The sequence below is a fragment of the Canis lupus genome, chromosome 7 (genome assembly GCF_011100685.1).
Source record: "Canis lupus familiaris isolate Mischka breed German Shepherd chromosome 7, alternate assembly UU_Cfam_GSD_1.0, whole genome shotgun sequence".
NCBI classification, from domain to species: Eukaryota; Metazoa; Chordata; class Mammalia; order Carnivora; family Canidae; genus Canis; species Canis lupus.
This window is the reverse complement of record NC_049228.1, coordinates 79374612-79391064: the sequence shown is the minus strand read 5'-3', so window position 1 is coordinate 79391064 and position 16453 is coordinate 79374612. Positions and strand designations below refer to the sequence as shown.

The following is a 16453-nucleotide window of genomic DNA, read 5'->3' as shown; positions in this document are numbered from 1 at the left end:
TGTTACGTAAGTATCTGTATAATATCCCTCTTTTTGTCTCTTGGCCCACAAAGCCTAAAATATTTACAATCTGGCCCTTTACACAAATATCTGCCAACTCTTGGCCTAGAAGATTAAACTGAGGCAAAGAAAGATTAAGTAACTTGCTCAAGACCCTGGAGTTAGAAAGTGGCAGGGCAGGTTTCAGAGAGGCAGGCTGCGTGCAGAAACCACTACACCACGTTGCTTCCATGAACCAAGAACAAGAGGCCATAAAAAAGGAAATGGTCAAAGAGCAAGAAAAGATACTTGAAATGAAAAGTTGTTTAGAAAACTGGGCAGAGAGAGGATAAGGTCAAAGAAATTCCCATTATAAAGAACAAGACAAACAGATGGAAAACAGGAAATAGAAACTTAGAAGACCCACTGAGATAGGTCTTAAAACATTAGTAACAGTAAGTAAACACGACCAAACCAGATAGGTGTTAAGTCAAGACACTGTGGAGTTGGGTGTGGAGTGTCTGATATTCTATCTTACATGCACCCTAACAAAGACATGAAGCCTCTGGGGCACGGACCAAAACAATTCAGTGCCCACAGCAACAGCAGTAGCCGCAGCAACATCTTGCATCAGTTTCCTGGGCCCCAATCCCCACAGGCCTTTCAAAGCATTTTGTAAAAATTAGTAATATGTTCATGAAAAAATAAGCAAATGGGGGAGGGAGCAGGGAAACCAGGCACATCACCCAGCTCGGCAGTGAGCAAATATTTATATACTCCTAGCAATATAAACAGTGGACACTAAATTAGCCAAGAATTCTCATGCATCTCAACTAGAAGGACTGGGAGAGGGGAGGAGGAGGAAGAGCACCTCACTTACCACAAGGAGGCAAAAGGTGTCATCCACATTGATAAATCAAAAAATAGCCATTTAGCCATATTATTCATAAACATGGTTGGGGTAGTTGTCTCTGGGAACCACACTACACAGGATAAGGAAGGCTCGTTTGTTATAATATACCCTCTAATATCATTTATCTTTTCTAAAACACAAGCATTACTTTAAGTAGAAAAATTAACTCATAGAATGTGCTTCACTACTCACTATCACAATCACTGACTCATATAAACAACTCAATGTGCCCATACCAAAGATAGTGCATTGGTGAAAACACAAACTGGCAATACCCAAGCTCCATCACATTACAGTTATGTAAGCACAGGGGGTCCGTCATTACTTCCTGAGTGCCCAGTATGTGGCCAGCATGATGCTAAGTGCCAAGACAGCAACTGTGAATGGAATTTACAGTCGAATAGGAGACACAGATAAATCAACATGAAACTATAGTACAGCAACTATTTAAGACTCAGTGAAAGCTTTCCAGAAGTCATACCACAAAATCTAAGACCTAAAGGATACAAAGGATTGGCCTACTTGGTTGTGGGGTTCAGAAAATTATCCAAGCAAAGAGAACACCATGTATAAAGGCCTAGAGTGAAGACAAAAACAGGTAAGGGCCCATTCAAGGAACTGAAAGAAGCTCGACATGGCTGGAGTAGGGAGGCAATCAGAGTGGAAGCAAAAAAGGTCAGAAAGCAAGCTGATGGACTTACTAACGGGCTTCTATCCACCCACTGCAACCACAGATCACACACAGCCCTGAGGCTTGCAGATCCGTGCAATCTTCCCCTATATGCTAATGATTTCAAAGTATCTATGTCCAGTCCAGAACACTCTCGCGGGAGCCAGACCATTTACCTGACTGTATGCCATGCATCACCACCTGGACCCAGAAATCAAGGACCAGGGCAGCCCGGGTGGCTCAGCGGTTTAGCACCGCCTTTGGCCCAGGGCATGATCCTGGAGACCTGGAGTCCCACGTCGAGCTCCCTGCATGGAGCCCGCTTGTGTCTCTGCCTCTCTCTCTCTCATGAATAAATAAATAAAATCTGGAAAAAGGAAAAAGGAAAGAAAAAAAAAAGAAAAGAAAAGAAAAGAAAAGAAAAGAAAAGAAAAGAAAAGAAAAGAAAAGAAAAGAAAAGAAAAGAAAAGAAAAGAAAAGAAATCAAGGACCACACCCTAGGGAGGGCAGAGTAAGAAACCAGGTCCCTAATGGCAATGCAGCCACCATGCCAGCTCTGAAGCATCTGCCTCTGGACTTTTACACGAGAACAAACAGGTTTAAGCTATTATTCAATCAGGTCTGTTAGCCACAGCAGAACCTAATCTTAACTGATGCAGGAGGATTTAAAAATATTTTAAGGTGGGGCACCCCGGTGGCTCAGTCAGTTCAGTATCCAACTCTTGGTATCAGCTCAGGACATGATCTCAGGGTCATGATATGGAGCCCCTGAGTCAGACTCCATACTTAGCAGGGAGTCTGCTTTAGATTCTCTCTCCCCCTTTGCCCCTCCCTCTGCTCTCACTCACATGCTCTCTAAAATAAATGAATAAATCTTCAACAATAACAACAAAAAAGTGTTCTAGGGTGAAGAGCTACAAGAAATATCCTGAAGGAATTAAGATTCAGTGACTCAACCTAAAAAAGAAATTATCAGTCACAGGACATACAAAATCTATATTGTTTCATTCTTCCAGTGTCCTTACTAGAGAATTAACAGCCACTTTTAGTGTCTGCATTTTTATTTTATTTTATTTTTCATTATTTTAGAGAGAATGCAGTGCATGCCAACTGGGGGAGGGGCAGAGGGAGAGAAGAGGGAAAGAATCCCAAGCAGACCGCACACTGAGCCCAGACTTGACGTGGGGTTCAATCTCACAACCCTGAAATCATGGCCTAAGCCAAACCAAGAGCCAGGTGCTCAACTAACTGAGCCACCCAGATGACCCTGCATTATTTTTAAGTTGAGATATAACCAACATGTAGCATTAAGTTAGTTTCTGGTGTAGGACATAACAGTCCTTATGTGTATATTGCAAACTGATCCCCGCAATTAAGTCTAGTTACCATCCAAGCATCTTCCTTCAGCTTAGATGATGATCCTGGAGTCCTGGGATCGAGTCCCACACAGGGCTCCCTCCTCAGTGAGGAGTCTGTTTCTCCCTCTGTCCCTCCCCCTACTAGTGCACACTCCCTCACTCTCTCAAATAAATTCTAAAAAAAAAAAAAAAAAAAAGGCTAGTTAACATCCATCCTCATACATAATTACAATTTTTTTCTTATGAGAACTTAAAAGATCTACTGTTAGCAACTTTCAAATATACAATAATTACTAACTATAATCACCATGTGGCACATTACACCATGGTGACTTATAACTAAAAGTCTGTACCTTTTGACCACTTTACCTATTTTGTCCATACACCTGGCCGTACCCTGACCCGCAACCCCAGCCTGGTGCCTGCATATTTAAAGAATGTGATAAAAATTAAAGAAGATCAAAAAGTACCAACCAAACTTCCTTAAAGGAATGAAAAAAAGACTTTTAGTAAATAAGACCTATTTGTAAAGTTGTTCTCAACCCTACTAGTTTATTTTGACAAGAAATAAGTAACAGGTAGATAATTTACACACTGTGTACATGCACTTTTTAAGTAGAAATTCAGAGCATTAGCTCCACTAAGAACCTTCCAAGGGGAAACAAGCTGAAAGGTGGGACCAGAGAGTGTGTTCACCTCCCCTTATGCTTAACTGAGAAGCCCTCCACTGAAGCACAGCACCATCAGAGCCAGGACCTTCAGACCAGGACACAGTCAAGACCTTGAGAGCTAAGGTGGAATGCGGAACCCCCTTGGGAAGCAGGGTACCAAACTAGAGGCCTTCTAACGTTCTATCTCCCAGACTCCGTCTTCTCCTGGTCCCGGGAAAGGAAGAGCAGCCACAGCCTCACCTGTTCAGACTCACAACCCTTTCCAACCATCCAGGTCACAGAAAGAAAAGTTGAGAAGGGGCCTCAAGCCCAAGTCTGTCAGTTCATTCTTCCTGCACATTTTTCCACTTTAAGAGTTTTCCTGGGATGCCTGGGGGTTCAGTCGGTTAAGTGCATCCAACTCTTGATTTTGTTCAGGTCGTGATCTCAGAGTCATGAGATTGAGCTCCAAGTCAGGCTCCCCACTGGGGGTGCCGACTGCATGAGATTTTCTCTCCCCCCCCCCCCCCCCCCCGTCCCACTGCCCCTCCCCTCCAACTCCCTCTCTCCAAAAAAAAAAAAAAAAAAAAAATTATTTTTCTTATTTTAAATTAATTTATTTATTCATGAGAGAGGCAGAGATACAGGCAGAGGAGAAGCAGGCTCCCTGCAGGGAGCCTGATGTGAGACCCGATCCCAGGACCCCAGGATCACAACCTGCCACTGAGCCACCCAGGTGCCCTCCAAAAAAAATTTTTAAAAGAGTCTTCCTGTTGAATTGGGGGCGCCTCAATCACCCACTGGGACAGAGAGCCTTCTCACTTGGGGGACAGGAACCATCACTGCCCAGACTATCCTATGACTTCAAGAGTAGCCGCTGAGCATTATATACACTGATTACAAGTAGACAATACTTTAAAAACATGAAAACAAAGAGACCAAAATGAAATACAGAAAGACTTTACATGTTGCCGCAATGCTTTTATGCTTAATCACTTTTAAAGGTCTTATTTTACTAAAAACTATGCTGCAAGCACACAGGTACTTCCGATATGCTTGTTAAAAAGGAAAATGGAGTGGTCCTCTCTGTCATTAACCATTCCCATTTAAGATGACATGTTGAATTTGTAACATCAAAGGTAGTCACCTCACCTAGTCTCAGCAAAATGTCCCAAAACACACTAAGGCAGGAGAATAATAGCCCCCAAAGATAACCATATCCTCATCTATGGAATTTGTGCTTGTCACCTGGCAGAGGGGGCTCTGCAGCTATAATTAAGCTAAGGACTCTGGAGGGGGGAGATTCGCCTGAGTTATCCAGCTGGGCCTGATCTAATCATACAAGTCCTTAACCTTTCCCAGGTGTGATCGGAGACCTATACAGCATGGAAAGATACAATATTGCTGACCTCGAAGATGGAGCAACAGAGCTGCAAGCCAAGGAATAGGGGTGGCCTCTAAAAGCTGGAAGAGATAAGGAAACAGGTTCACCCCTAGAAACCTCCAGAAAAGAACACAGCCTTGCTGACACACTGATTTCAGCCTGGTAAGACCTATTTTGGACTTCTAAAATACAGAACTTTAAAATAATTTGTGTTGTTTTAAGACACTAAATTTGTGGTAACTTGTTACAGGAGTCATAGAAAACTAATACACATGAGGTGCCCAAGTGGTTCAGTTGGTGATGCGTCGGATTCTTGGTTTCAGCTCATGATTTCAGGGTCCTGGGTTTGAGCCCCGCTTTGGACTCTGCGCTCAGTGCAAAGTCAGCTTGTCCCTCTCCCTCCTCTTCTGTTCCTCCCCCCACCTCCTGCTCTCCCTCTCTAAAATAAAATCCTTAAAAAAAAAAAAAAAAAAGAAAACTAATACACAGTAAACAACTAACAACATGTGAAAGTATATACAAAAATGTAATCAAATTGCTCAAATATTTAGAGCAATGAGACATAAATTATTTCTGCATGTCTATTTCACTTTTTAAAAATTTGCTTGCATTGTATTTCACTTGTTTTTCTCCTGCTCTCATGAAAACTCCATCAATTAAAATGCCAGCCAAAGTGACAGTTCTTTGAACTTTCTATAGAAGGATGAACCAGCAACCGAGGAAATGAAACAGGGTAACAGGAGCAACTGGAAAAAATCAGGAAACAATTATTCCATGCTTTTTTTAGAGAGTCAAACATCAAAGCATTTGCACTGTGTAATTCTTTTGTATCAAATGGATGCCACATTTAAAAAAATAAGTCCTTCTAATACTAAGAGCTTACTATTAATTTTTTTAGATGTGATAATGGTAACGTAGGCATATAAAAAGAGAGTGACTCAACCTTCTACAGATATACACTCAAATATTTACAAATGAAATGGCCTATGATTTGCTTTAAAATAGTTGGGAGTGGGATAGGCATGGATTGGAGTATAGATCAAAGTAAATTAGCCTGAGTTATTAACTGCTAAGGCTGGGTAACCAGTGCATGGGGCTATATTAAATTATTTCAATGTCTAAACTTTTCCGTACTTAAAAGCTACAAAAACAGGGATCCCTGGGTGGCTCAGCGGTTTAGTGCCTGCCTTGGGCCCAGGGCGTGATCCTGGAGTCCCAGGATCGAGTCCCGCATCGGGCTCCCTGCATGGAGCCTGCTTCTCCCTCTGCCTCTCTCGTGAGTAAATAAATAAAATCTTTAAAAATAAAAAAGTAATAAAAGTCATGTAAACAAAGTCCTTGGACTCCATCATAATAACACGGACTCAATATATTTAACAGTTGAATCTCCTTCCTGTGACATAACCCCCCCCCTCCAAATTCTCTTCCGTTCAAACCACTTGCAATCTATAGTCTAATCAATTCCTCGTCAATCCCCAACTTATTTTTACCCTATTTAAAACCTTAAAAGAGTTTCAGTAAATCACTTAACCTCTAAGAGCCCCGTTCTTCATCTGCAGAGTGAGAATATTTATACTTGGCCACTCTGAGCTGCCAAGAGAATCATGGAAGATAAAAAATTACAAAGCGGAAAAATAATTCTAGATACCTATATATTTACAAATTTCGTGATCAGCAGAAACCATCCACCTTTTCCTATAGATCCCTTCCCTTCCATCTCCAGCTCCTTTCTTGCACCCTCAGCCCATCAGACCAAAGGCCTGGGCTCCTCTGTAGGATCACACTCCCCTCCACGGCCTCCCCGACAGCTTCTGCACACACCTCTGCCCGCAGCCTCCCCTTTCTCCTTCCAGGGGTCCCACTCCGTCTGCACGCCTGGTGCACATTGTGCGTACCCCAGGGCCGGCCCTATCGCAGCCACCCATCCCTCCAGTACCCCAGCCCTGGACTTTCTGCTATCAGCTTTATCACCGCCACTGCTGCCGCCAGCTCACAAACCACCTGGGCTAACTTCCCACCCTTTCGGTTGAAAACACAATAGCTGGATGTCAGGGAGCGGGAAAGGGGGAAATACAGAGCGTAAGGGGAGTTTCTTTTTGGGGTGATGCAAATGTCCCGGCATTCGAATAGTTGCACCAGCCTGTGAATATGCTCCCCCCCCCAAAAAAAAAAAACAAAACACAAAAACCACCGAGTTGTACTTTAACGGAACTTCTAAACGGTGAATTTCATGGGATGTGAATTACTTCTCCGGAACGACGTCTATGTCAGCAAGGCCGACCCTGTGGCTCACGCTGCCCATGACACGCCCCTGTGTCGGGCCAACACGGCCCCCCTCGCGGCGCACCTACCTACGGCTCCTCGGGGTCCCCCCAACTCCTAACGCTGGGCTGGACGGAGGCCGCTGCGCCCCGGGGGCAGCTCTCGGGGCCCAGGCACGGCCCCTCCGGGGTGGCCCGGCCCGTCTCCCCCGGTCCCGGCGGCGGGAGGGGGAGCGTGTCCGCAAACCGGCTCGGGCCGGGGCTGGGGGCCGCGCGGGGCTCCCAGGGCCGCTCGGCGGGCGGCGGCGCCACAGCCCACCTGTCTCAGCCGCGGGCAGATCCGCTTCCAGCTCCACCGACGCGCGAGCGGGGGGCGGGATCGGAAGAAGCCGCCGTCGCCGCCGCCGCCGCAATCCGGGTGGCGCACGCCCGCTCAGGCCTCCATGTTTCCACGTCTCCGCGGCTGCGGCTGCGGCTCCGGCTCCGGCTCCGGCTCCGGCTCGGCTCCCGCCCCGGCAGCGTCCGTGCGGAGGCCGGGAGGCGGGGAGAAGGGAGGAAAGCGGCCGGGACCGCGGCTGGAGACCGAACGGCCGGGCGCGCGCCCCACCGCGGTCACGTGGCGCGCGGCGCGCGGCGCGCGGCCTTCTGGGAAATGTAGTCCTTCGGACGTTAGGCGTCTCCCCACCCTCGGGTCGCGTCCGGGGCAACCGCGAGGCCACGTGGCCTCTGAAAAGTACTAAGCAGATCTTCGATACACTTCGAGCATCTGTTGCCACTGAACCCCCTGAGCCTGCAGGATTATTTCATGAAAACATACTAAAACACAAGGTACCTGGGAGCCTCGCTAAGAACAGGCGGGCATTATGATGCAGCCGTTGAGAAGAATACTAGGGATACATGTTCATGATCCATCCAGCGGAAACAGTATGTATAATATGCAATCTTTGCGAATAATGTTTATGTTTCCTAGGTGTGTACACGCACAGGGAGAAAAAGGCCGAAAGATTATTAACAATTAGTGACTTCGGGAAATGAGATCATCTGTGACTAAATTCACACATTTCATATTTTTTTCTGCAATTAATATGAGTCGCATAATATCATATGTAGTTTTATGATATTTAGTTTAGAATTTTAGCAAAAGAGGGGTACCTGGGTGGTTCAGTCCGGTTACACATCTGCCTTCAGCTCCCATCGTGACCCCAGCCTCCTTGGATCCAGGCGGCCTTCTGGCTCCCCAGCTCGGCCAGGAGTCTGTTCCTGCCTCCTTCCTCTGCCCCTCCCCCTGCTTCTGCGCCCTCATTCTCTCTCTCACACACACTCACTGTCTCCCAAATTAAAACTTTAAAAAATAGGGCAGCCCCGGTGGCTCAGCGGTTTAGCACCGCCTTCAGCCCAGGGCATGACCCTGGGGACCTGGGATCAAGTCCCACATCAGGCTCCCTGCATGGGGCCTGCTTCTCCCTCTGCCTGTGTCTCTGCCTCTTTCTCTCTCTGTGTGTCTCTCACGAATAAATAAAGTCTTTAAAAAAAAAAAAAAACTTTAAAGAATAAAATAATAAAAATAAATAAATTTCGGGAAAAACAGAGGCACCAAAACCAAATTCAAAGTACTTTATACTTTTGCCCGCACCAAAAATTACACCCTCTACCTAACCCCAAAATGATGAAATAAATGTGAGCCTCTCTTCGGAACGAACTTTACAGACCAAGAAACAACTCATTCTACTTCGAGGTGAACCAGTTATTAAAATTTAATGTCCTCCCCTTTCTTATATTTTTTGGATGGCTTGTAATAAAAAGAGTCTTACTAATATTCCTCGATAAATGTCATGATGCTGCTAGGCAAACATCATAAATCAGAGTGTTAGTTTAGGAATGGTTTTCCCAATATATGAAGCATGAGTTGGAGTCGCAATCCTTCACAAACTATTTATTGTACATGTAATGTGCTAAGTCTTAACTTTGGTCACCCACTCTCAACACTGCCAGAACCACTGTCATGATGAACTTTGACCTGCTTACATCAGTGTCTGGTTGGTACAGAAACAGGAGCAGGAAAGTAGTGAAAACCCTCCCATTAAATGCAACAGGGCATCCTGGTTGGTTCCTAGAACCCAACAAGGCAAAAGTTGTGAAATTCAAATGAAGTCTGGAGTTTAGTTAAGGGTATTGTACCAACGTTAATTCCCTAGTTTTGACAAGGTGTTATGGTAACATAAGATATTAACATTAAAAGAAACTGGGTGAAGGATATACAGGAACTGTCTGTACTTTGCAGCTCTTCTGTGAATCTGAAATTATTTCATGTGGCAGGTAGAACAACAATCTGAAGATACCCACATCCTAATGCCCACAACCTATGAATATGTTAGGTTACATGCAAAGGGGTGCAGACAGCATTAGGTTGTTAATCAGATGACTTCCAGATGAGGACACTATCCAGGATTATCAGAGTGGGCCCAATGTAATCATGAAAGTGAAAAGCGAGGGGAAGACAAAGCAGTCAGAAGTATGGCTTGCGATTGCATCAGGCTCTGTGCTCAGCAGGAAATCTGCTGGAGAATCTGTCTCTCCCTCTCCATCTGTCCCTCCCCCACCATGCACTGTCTCTCACTCTCTCTAAAATAAATAAATATGGCTCTGCAAGATCATGCGATGCAATGTGAGGACCAGACATTGCTGGCTTTGAGGATGGCAAGAGACTGGGAATGTATTCAGTGGCCTCTCGCAGCTGGAAGAGAAAAGGAAATATTATCCCCCAGAGCCTCCAGAAGGGAACCCAGTCTTGCCGACACCTTGGTTTTAGTGCAGTGAGAATTGCGTCAGACCTGTGACCTACAGAACTATGAGATCATAAATTTGTGTTGTTTTAAGCCTTAAATCTGTGGTGACTTATTACAGCAGGAAGAGAAAAATGAATACATTCAAAAATATAGTTTAATTAAGATAGAAAATCTCCAAATGGCTGCCTGTCTTCCCAACACATTTTCAATCTGACTGTAGCAATATTTGCCCTACTTAGAAAGTAACTATAAAACAGAAAACATACAAAAAAAATGATACTTCACTTTAGAAGGCATTCAATTTTTATATTTTGCAGCAGCAGACTTATACATTCCCAGCACATTTTGGTTAGACCATTATGAAAATCAACTATATCTAGAAATATGTTGTTACCCAGGAAAGCCAGTCAGGCAGGGAAATATAAAAAGTGAGGCACTGGAAAGATTATGGTGTCTGAAATTGCAGCCCTGCATTACCTCTGCATGCCCCTTGTTACTCAGGGACTTTCCAGAGAGATACCTTTTTTTTTTTAAGATTTTTTTTTTTTTTTTAAATTTCTTCATGAGGGACACACAGAGGCAGAGACACAGGCAGAGGGAGAAGCAGGCTCCATGCAGGGAGCCCGATGCGGGACACCATCCCAGAAGCCAGGGATCACCCCCTGGGCCAAAGGCAGACACTCAACCACTGAGCCACCCAGGTGTCCCCCAGAGAGATACTTAAAATGAAGACTGGTGTTTCTGACTGAGGATGTTCATTTGGCTCAATCATTCAACACATATTTACTTAGTGACTCTGGGTGCACTGTGCTTCAGACCTGAACCTGACCTCAAGAAGTTTAAGGTCTAGGAGCACCTGGGTGACTCAGTGGTTGAGCATCTGCCTTGGGCTCACGGTGTGACCTCGGTGTCCCCGGATGGAGTCCCACATCAGGGCTCCCCGAAAGCCTGCTTTTCCCTCTGCCTGTGTCTCTGCCTCTCTCTGTGTCTTTCATGAATAAATAAAGAGAAAGCAAAAAAAAAAAAAAAAAGGGCAATGCCTAACAGAAGGCCACTCCCCAAGCAGGACCAAGACTGCCTAGAAATTATTGTTTCAAACCTGTTCCAAGAACAATGCTCAGATTTTCAATGCCTGAGAAAGAAGAGCAGATTTTGGAGTCAGATCTCCGTTTACATTCTGGTTCCATAATTTATGAGCTGAATGACTTTGGAAAGCGACCGTCTTGACCAGTTGAGGCTGCTCTAACAGAATACTGTTGAGTGGGGAGCTTAAACAACAGACATGTGTTTCTCACAGTTTTGGCGGCGAGAAGCCCCAGATTAGGCGTTGGCAGAGCCATGGCTGGGTGAGGGCCCTCCTCCTGGCTTACAGGTAAGCATCTTTTCATTGTATCCTCACACGAGGAGAAAGAGAGCTCCAGTTGCTTCTCATAAAAGCACCTATCTCGGGGCACCTGGGGGGTTCAGTCGGGTAAGGGTCTGCCTTCGGCTCAGGTCATGATCTCGGGTCCTGGGATGGAGCCCTGCTTTGGGCTCCACACTCAGTGGGGGGTCTGCTTCTCCCTCTCCTTCTGCCCGTCCTCCTACTCATGTTCTCTCTCTCTCTCAAATAAAATCTTTAAAAAATATATTTATCTCATCATAGAGTCTCCACCCTTATGACACAATCTAAACCTAATTACCTCCAAAAGGCCCCCCTGCTACTGTCACCCGATGTAAGTTGAGTTTACGTACATGTCTTCTAGGGGAACACAAAGACACAGTCCGGGACAGCCACCTGACTTCTCTGAGCCCAGCTTTCTTCTCTACAAAGAAGAGACAGTAATACCCCACTCACATCTCACAGTTGCTATGAGAATTCAGTGATGCATGCAGCATGCCTTTTTTTGAAGATTTTATTTCAGAGAGAGAGGGAGAGAGAGCGTGCAAGCAGAGGGAGGGGAGGAAGGAGAAGGAGAGAGAATCCCAAGTAGATTCCACACTAAGCATGGGGCTTGGTCTCACGTCTCTGAGATCATGACCTGAGCTGAAATGGAGCTGGACGCTTAAATGACTGAGCCCCCCAGGCACCCCACATGCCTTTCTTTAACAAATGTTATTTCACCTGCATAGTCTAGAGGTAGTCAAGTCACACGCTGTCACTGCCGGTCCCTGGGCAGTCCTCCGAAGAGGGATATAGGTTAACCAGGGTGGGATCATCCGGGCAGGGCAGTCAGCTTGGCGAGAGGTCTGGAAGCCCTGTCAGATGAACGGCCGACTGAGCTGAGCACGAGCAGCTGGCCCAAGACTTGCGATAAGGAACCGTTGTCAGGAGGCATGACCAGCCTGACTTGTCACCCCAGAGAAGCAGACTAGGACTGAAGGTTTGAAGCTATAGGCCACAAGGTTCAGCTCCGTATGAGAACTCACTGACGAGGAGGTCAGTGCTGACAAATGACGATCCGCATCGTGGGCTGCTCGCGACGAGCCATGCGCCGCGCTCTTAGTTGAGTCTCCAAACAGCCCTGTGAGAAAGGGGAGCTGAGAACCCCGGCGACCCGGGAAACTCTTGACAATAGTCAAGTGAAAGCGAAATGGTCTGCCTGCAAGAGCCGTGAAGAGTCTCGTCCCCACTTGTGTTCAGGCTGGGTCCCACCGGCAGGTCGTGGGGATCACGGCGGGGAGGGCACGTCGGCAACCAGACCAAGTCCCTTCCCTGGACAGATGAGGAGCCAAGTGCCAGGGACGTGCAGCCAGTAAGCTGGTGACAGAGGGGAGCGCCCTGTGGGCTCACGGGGGCTGTTGGGGGTCATCAGGCGTGGCCACAGCCGGCTCCACGGCGTGGCGTGGCCACCGAGAGGCCGCAGCGAACCTCCAATCCCTGCGACCCCCACCTGCCGTCCCGCGTCTCCTCGTGTCTCCCCATGTCCTGAGCTCCGAGGCGGAGCCTGGGGACAGGGGCCCGGGCCAGCCTGGTGGCCGCACAAACAGCTAGAGGAGGAGAAGCCCACTCTGCAAGTGTCACCGTCTTTGTCCTGCTGGGGACAAATCGGCATGAGTCACAAACTAATATTAGTTCATGAATTCGTCCAGAAAACAGCCAGGGCCAGGCGCGGTTGGGAAGTGTGGACTGTGCTGACCTGCTGGTCACACGCCCTCCAAGGTAGGTGTGTGCTCGTCCCCATGTTCCAGTCCAAAGCTAAATAGGCTTCCCGACGTCACGAGACTAGCAAGTGGCACCTGGAGCCCAAAGGCAGCCGTCGGGCCGCCGAGCCCAGGCTTACCCCAGGAGAGGCCGCCTCAGGGCTCCCTCGGCGCCCGGCGGAGCCGGAGGTTCACACCGACCTCCTCGCAGTCGCTTGCTCCTGCCAAGCAAAATGGACTGCGGCTCCCGCGCGTGCTCGTCAGGGCTGCTGTGACAAAGCCCCACAAGCTGAGCGATTTAAACACACGTGCGTGGTCTCACAGCTCTGGAGGCCGGAAGCCCGAAATCAAGGGGTCGGTAAGGTTGGTTGTCCCAGAGGCTGCAACGGAGAAGCTGTCCGGGGCCTCCGGGCTGCAGCCAGGGCTTCACCCCGCGACCTTTGCAGCTCCGTGGCTGGTAGAGGGGTCACCAATCCCTGCCTTCTCGCATGTCTCTGGGGCCAGATTTCCTTTTGGTAAGAGTGCCAGTCATGTGGGATTAGGATCCATCCTTATGACCTCATTTCAACTAATCTCACCTGCAGTGCTCCTCCCTGCAAATAGGGTGAGGTTCGGAGGTGCCGGGAGGTGCCGGGAGTCAGGACTTCAACACAGAAAGTGTGTGTGTGTGTGTGTGTGTGTGTGTGTGTGTGTGCAGGGGTGCATGACACAATTTGTTCCGTAACACTGGGTACAAACGATACAAAAAAGATGTGGAGAAATGTACCTGGTCTCAGAGGACATAGACATATCGGTGCCAATGAACCAAATCAGGTCAAACGCTTTAATACGGGCACAGCTCTGTTTGTGGAAGGATGTGGTTGGACCATGATGCGGCTGCCGGCCTCACCAGGCAAAGCCCCCCAGAAGCCAGCAGCAGGAGCCTGGACTTGGGGCCTCACCTGCGCTATCCTGCCGTGGGGTGCAGAATGCGGGTGGGGGAGTCTAGAGGAAGAGCACAGGAGAGCAGGGACCCAAACCTCCCAGCCCTCCACGGGTCACCAGGTAAACTGTTTGACCCTTTCATGTGCTACTAAAGACCAGGGGTAGAGGGGCCCCAGGTGGCTCAGCGGATTAGCACTGCCTTCAGCCCAGGGTGTGATCCTAGGGACCCAGGATCGAGTCCTGTGTCAGGTTCCCTGCATGGAACCTGCTTCTCCCTCTGCCTGTGTCTCTGTGTCTCTCATGAATAAATAAAAAATCTTAAAAAAAGAAAAAAGACCAGGAGGAGAAATCTAAGTTAATTTGCTGGTGTAGCATATGGCAATTTCTAACCGTGCTTAGTTTTTTCTTGTTTAGTTCCACAACATTTAGAAAATGTCTTCCCCAGGGTCTTCTGGGAGGTGGCTACCTGCAAGGAGCTCACCATCCTGTGCAAGACTCAGCAGGTGCCCAGCTATCCATTGTGGCACAAGGTTCCCTGAAGGAGAAGCCCTGTATGGAGCTTGCAGAGCACAAGGACAAGAGACCCTCTGAAAGGAAGGGACGGAAAGGCTTCCCAGAGGTTGTGGTATTTAAATGGGGCTAAAAGGATTCTAGTACCAATTTCCAGGGTTGGGGTGGGAGGTTTCCCCATAGCACCAAGCAATTCTCCAGCACTGGCCCGGCATCCTATAATTCAACTCCATCTGATGCTACCTACCTGGAGAGAGCATCAGTTCTCACAGGTCAAGGGCTCAGTCCCACAGGACTCCCTCACAATCCTCCTTCAGATGCCAATCCCAAGTCTAGGTTGTGCTTCTGACTGGCCATAAAGCCAATGTTCCCATGACCTCCCCTTGGGTCTAAGTTGTTAGAGTGGCTCAGAGAACGCAGAGAAATGTTTTACTCACTAGTAAAGTGATCGCTGGTTTATTATAAAAGGATACAGGAACATCCAGATGGAAGAGATGCATAGGACCAGCTATAGGGAAAGGGAGAGGAGCTCCCATGATCTCTACGAGCGTCATATTCCACACCTCCACACACATACGTTCACCATCCAAAAGCTCTGTGAACCCTGTCTTTTGGGGTTTTTATGGAGTTTCATTAAATAGCCAGGATTGATGGAATCATTGGTCTTTAGCGATTGACTCCACCCTCCTCCCCTCCTGGGACTCCCGTGGAGTTGGTAGGGTCTCCCAGCAACCAGCCCACATCCTACGGTGTGGTTCAAATTACTCATTAACATATTAAAAGACCCCTTTGTCACTCTGTTCACGTAGGAAATTCCAAGAGTTTTAGGAGCTCTGGGCCAGAACTTGAAGACTGCACATATATTAATTTTAAATCACACTGTCACAGGAGGCAACACATCACAGGTTCCACCGCCTCAAACAGGTGGCAATGGACCCCAAATGGCACACAGTCCTCTAGCAAACACTATCAATATGGAATAAAATCTTAAAAAAAAAAAAAGCTGTCAGTTATGTATTTCTTTTTATGTATCACACGTTCCACAATTAAAAAAAAAACAACAGGGATCCCTGGGTGGCGCAGCGGTTTGGCGCCTGCCTTTGGCCCAGGGCGCGATCCTGGAGACCCAGGATCGAATCCCACATCAGGCTCCCGGTGCATGGAGCCTGCTTCTCCCTCTGCCTGTGTCTCTGCCTCTCTCTCTCTCTGACTATCATAAATAAATAAAAATTAAAAAAAAATTAAAAAAAAAACAACAGCAGCAGTATGGATCAGCTCTCCAAAACTCTTCACTTATTAGTGCATCTTTCCTATATTTAATGTTATTCTACAAATAATACATTGATATAATCTTTAACATAAAATTAAAAAAATATATTTTATTTAATCATGAGAGACACAAAGAGAGGCAGAGACACAGGCAGAGGGAGAAGCAGATTCCCTGCGGTGAGCCCGATGTGGGACTCGATCCCAGGACCCCAGGGTCATGCCCTGAGCCAAAGGCAGATGCTCAACCACTGAGCCACCCAGGTGTCCCCTTTCCTTCCTATTTTAGTGATAGTCACACACACACACAGAGAGAGAGAGGCAGGCTCCATGCACCGGGAGCCTGACGTGGGATTCGATCCGGGTCTCCAGGATCGCGCCCTGAGCCAAAGGGAGGCGCTAAACCGCTGCGCCACCCAGGGGTCCCTCCTTCCTATTTTAAATAGACTTTTGTGGGTTGTTTTGTTTTGTTTGGGCTATTGCCATAATCAGTGATTTTAAGAATGTTCTTGTATGCCTACTGATACACAGGTACACAGTTTTCTCTGGACTCTAGACTGTAGGAATATGGACTCTAGAAATAAGTGTATATGCATGTTCAGCTTTCCCAGATAATGCCGGCTCCTTTC

At 47.3% G+C, this 16453-nt stretch overlaps 1 protein-coding gene across 6 annotated transcripts in view; it reads right to left on the bottom strand.

The window, feature by feature from the left end:
• Window positions 1-7780, bottom strand: part of DYM (dymeclin) — a 343179-nt gene extending 335399 nt beyond the window's left edge. Inside the window, exon 1 of one of the 6 annotated variants that reach the window (XM_038543986.1) lies at window positions 7535-7780. The gene's annotated coding sequence lies outside the window, so the exon portion shown is untranslated. Of the gene's footprint in view, window positions 1-7305; window positions 7435-7534 lie in introns of those variants that run through there. The other 5 variants (XM_038543991.1, XM_038543989.1, XM_038543988.1 and 2 more) reach the window with 5 other exon arrangements.
• Window positions 7781-16453: the final 8673 nt, after the last annotated feature.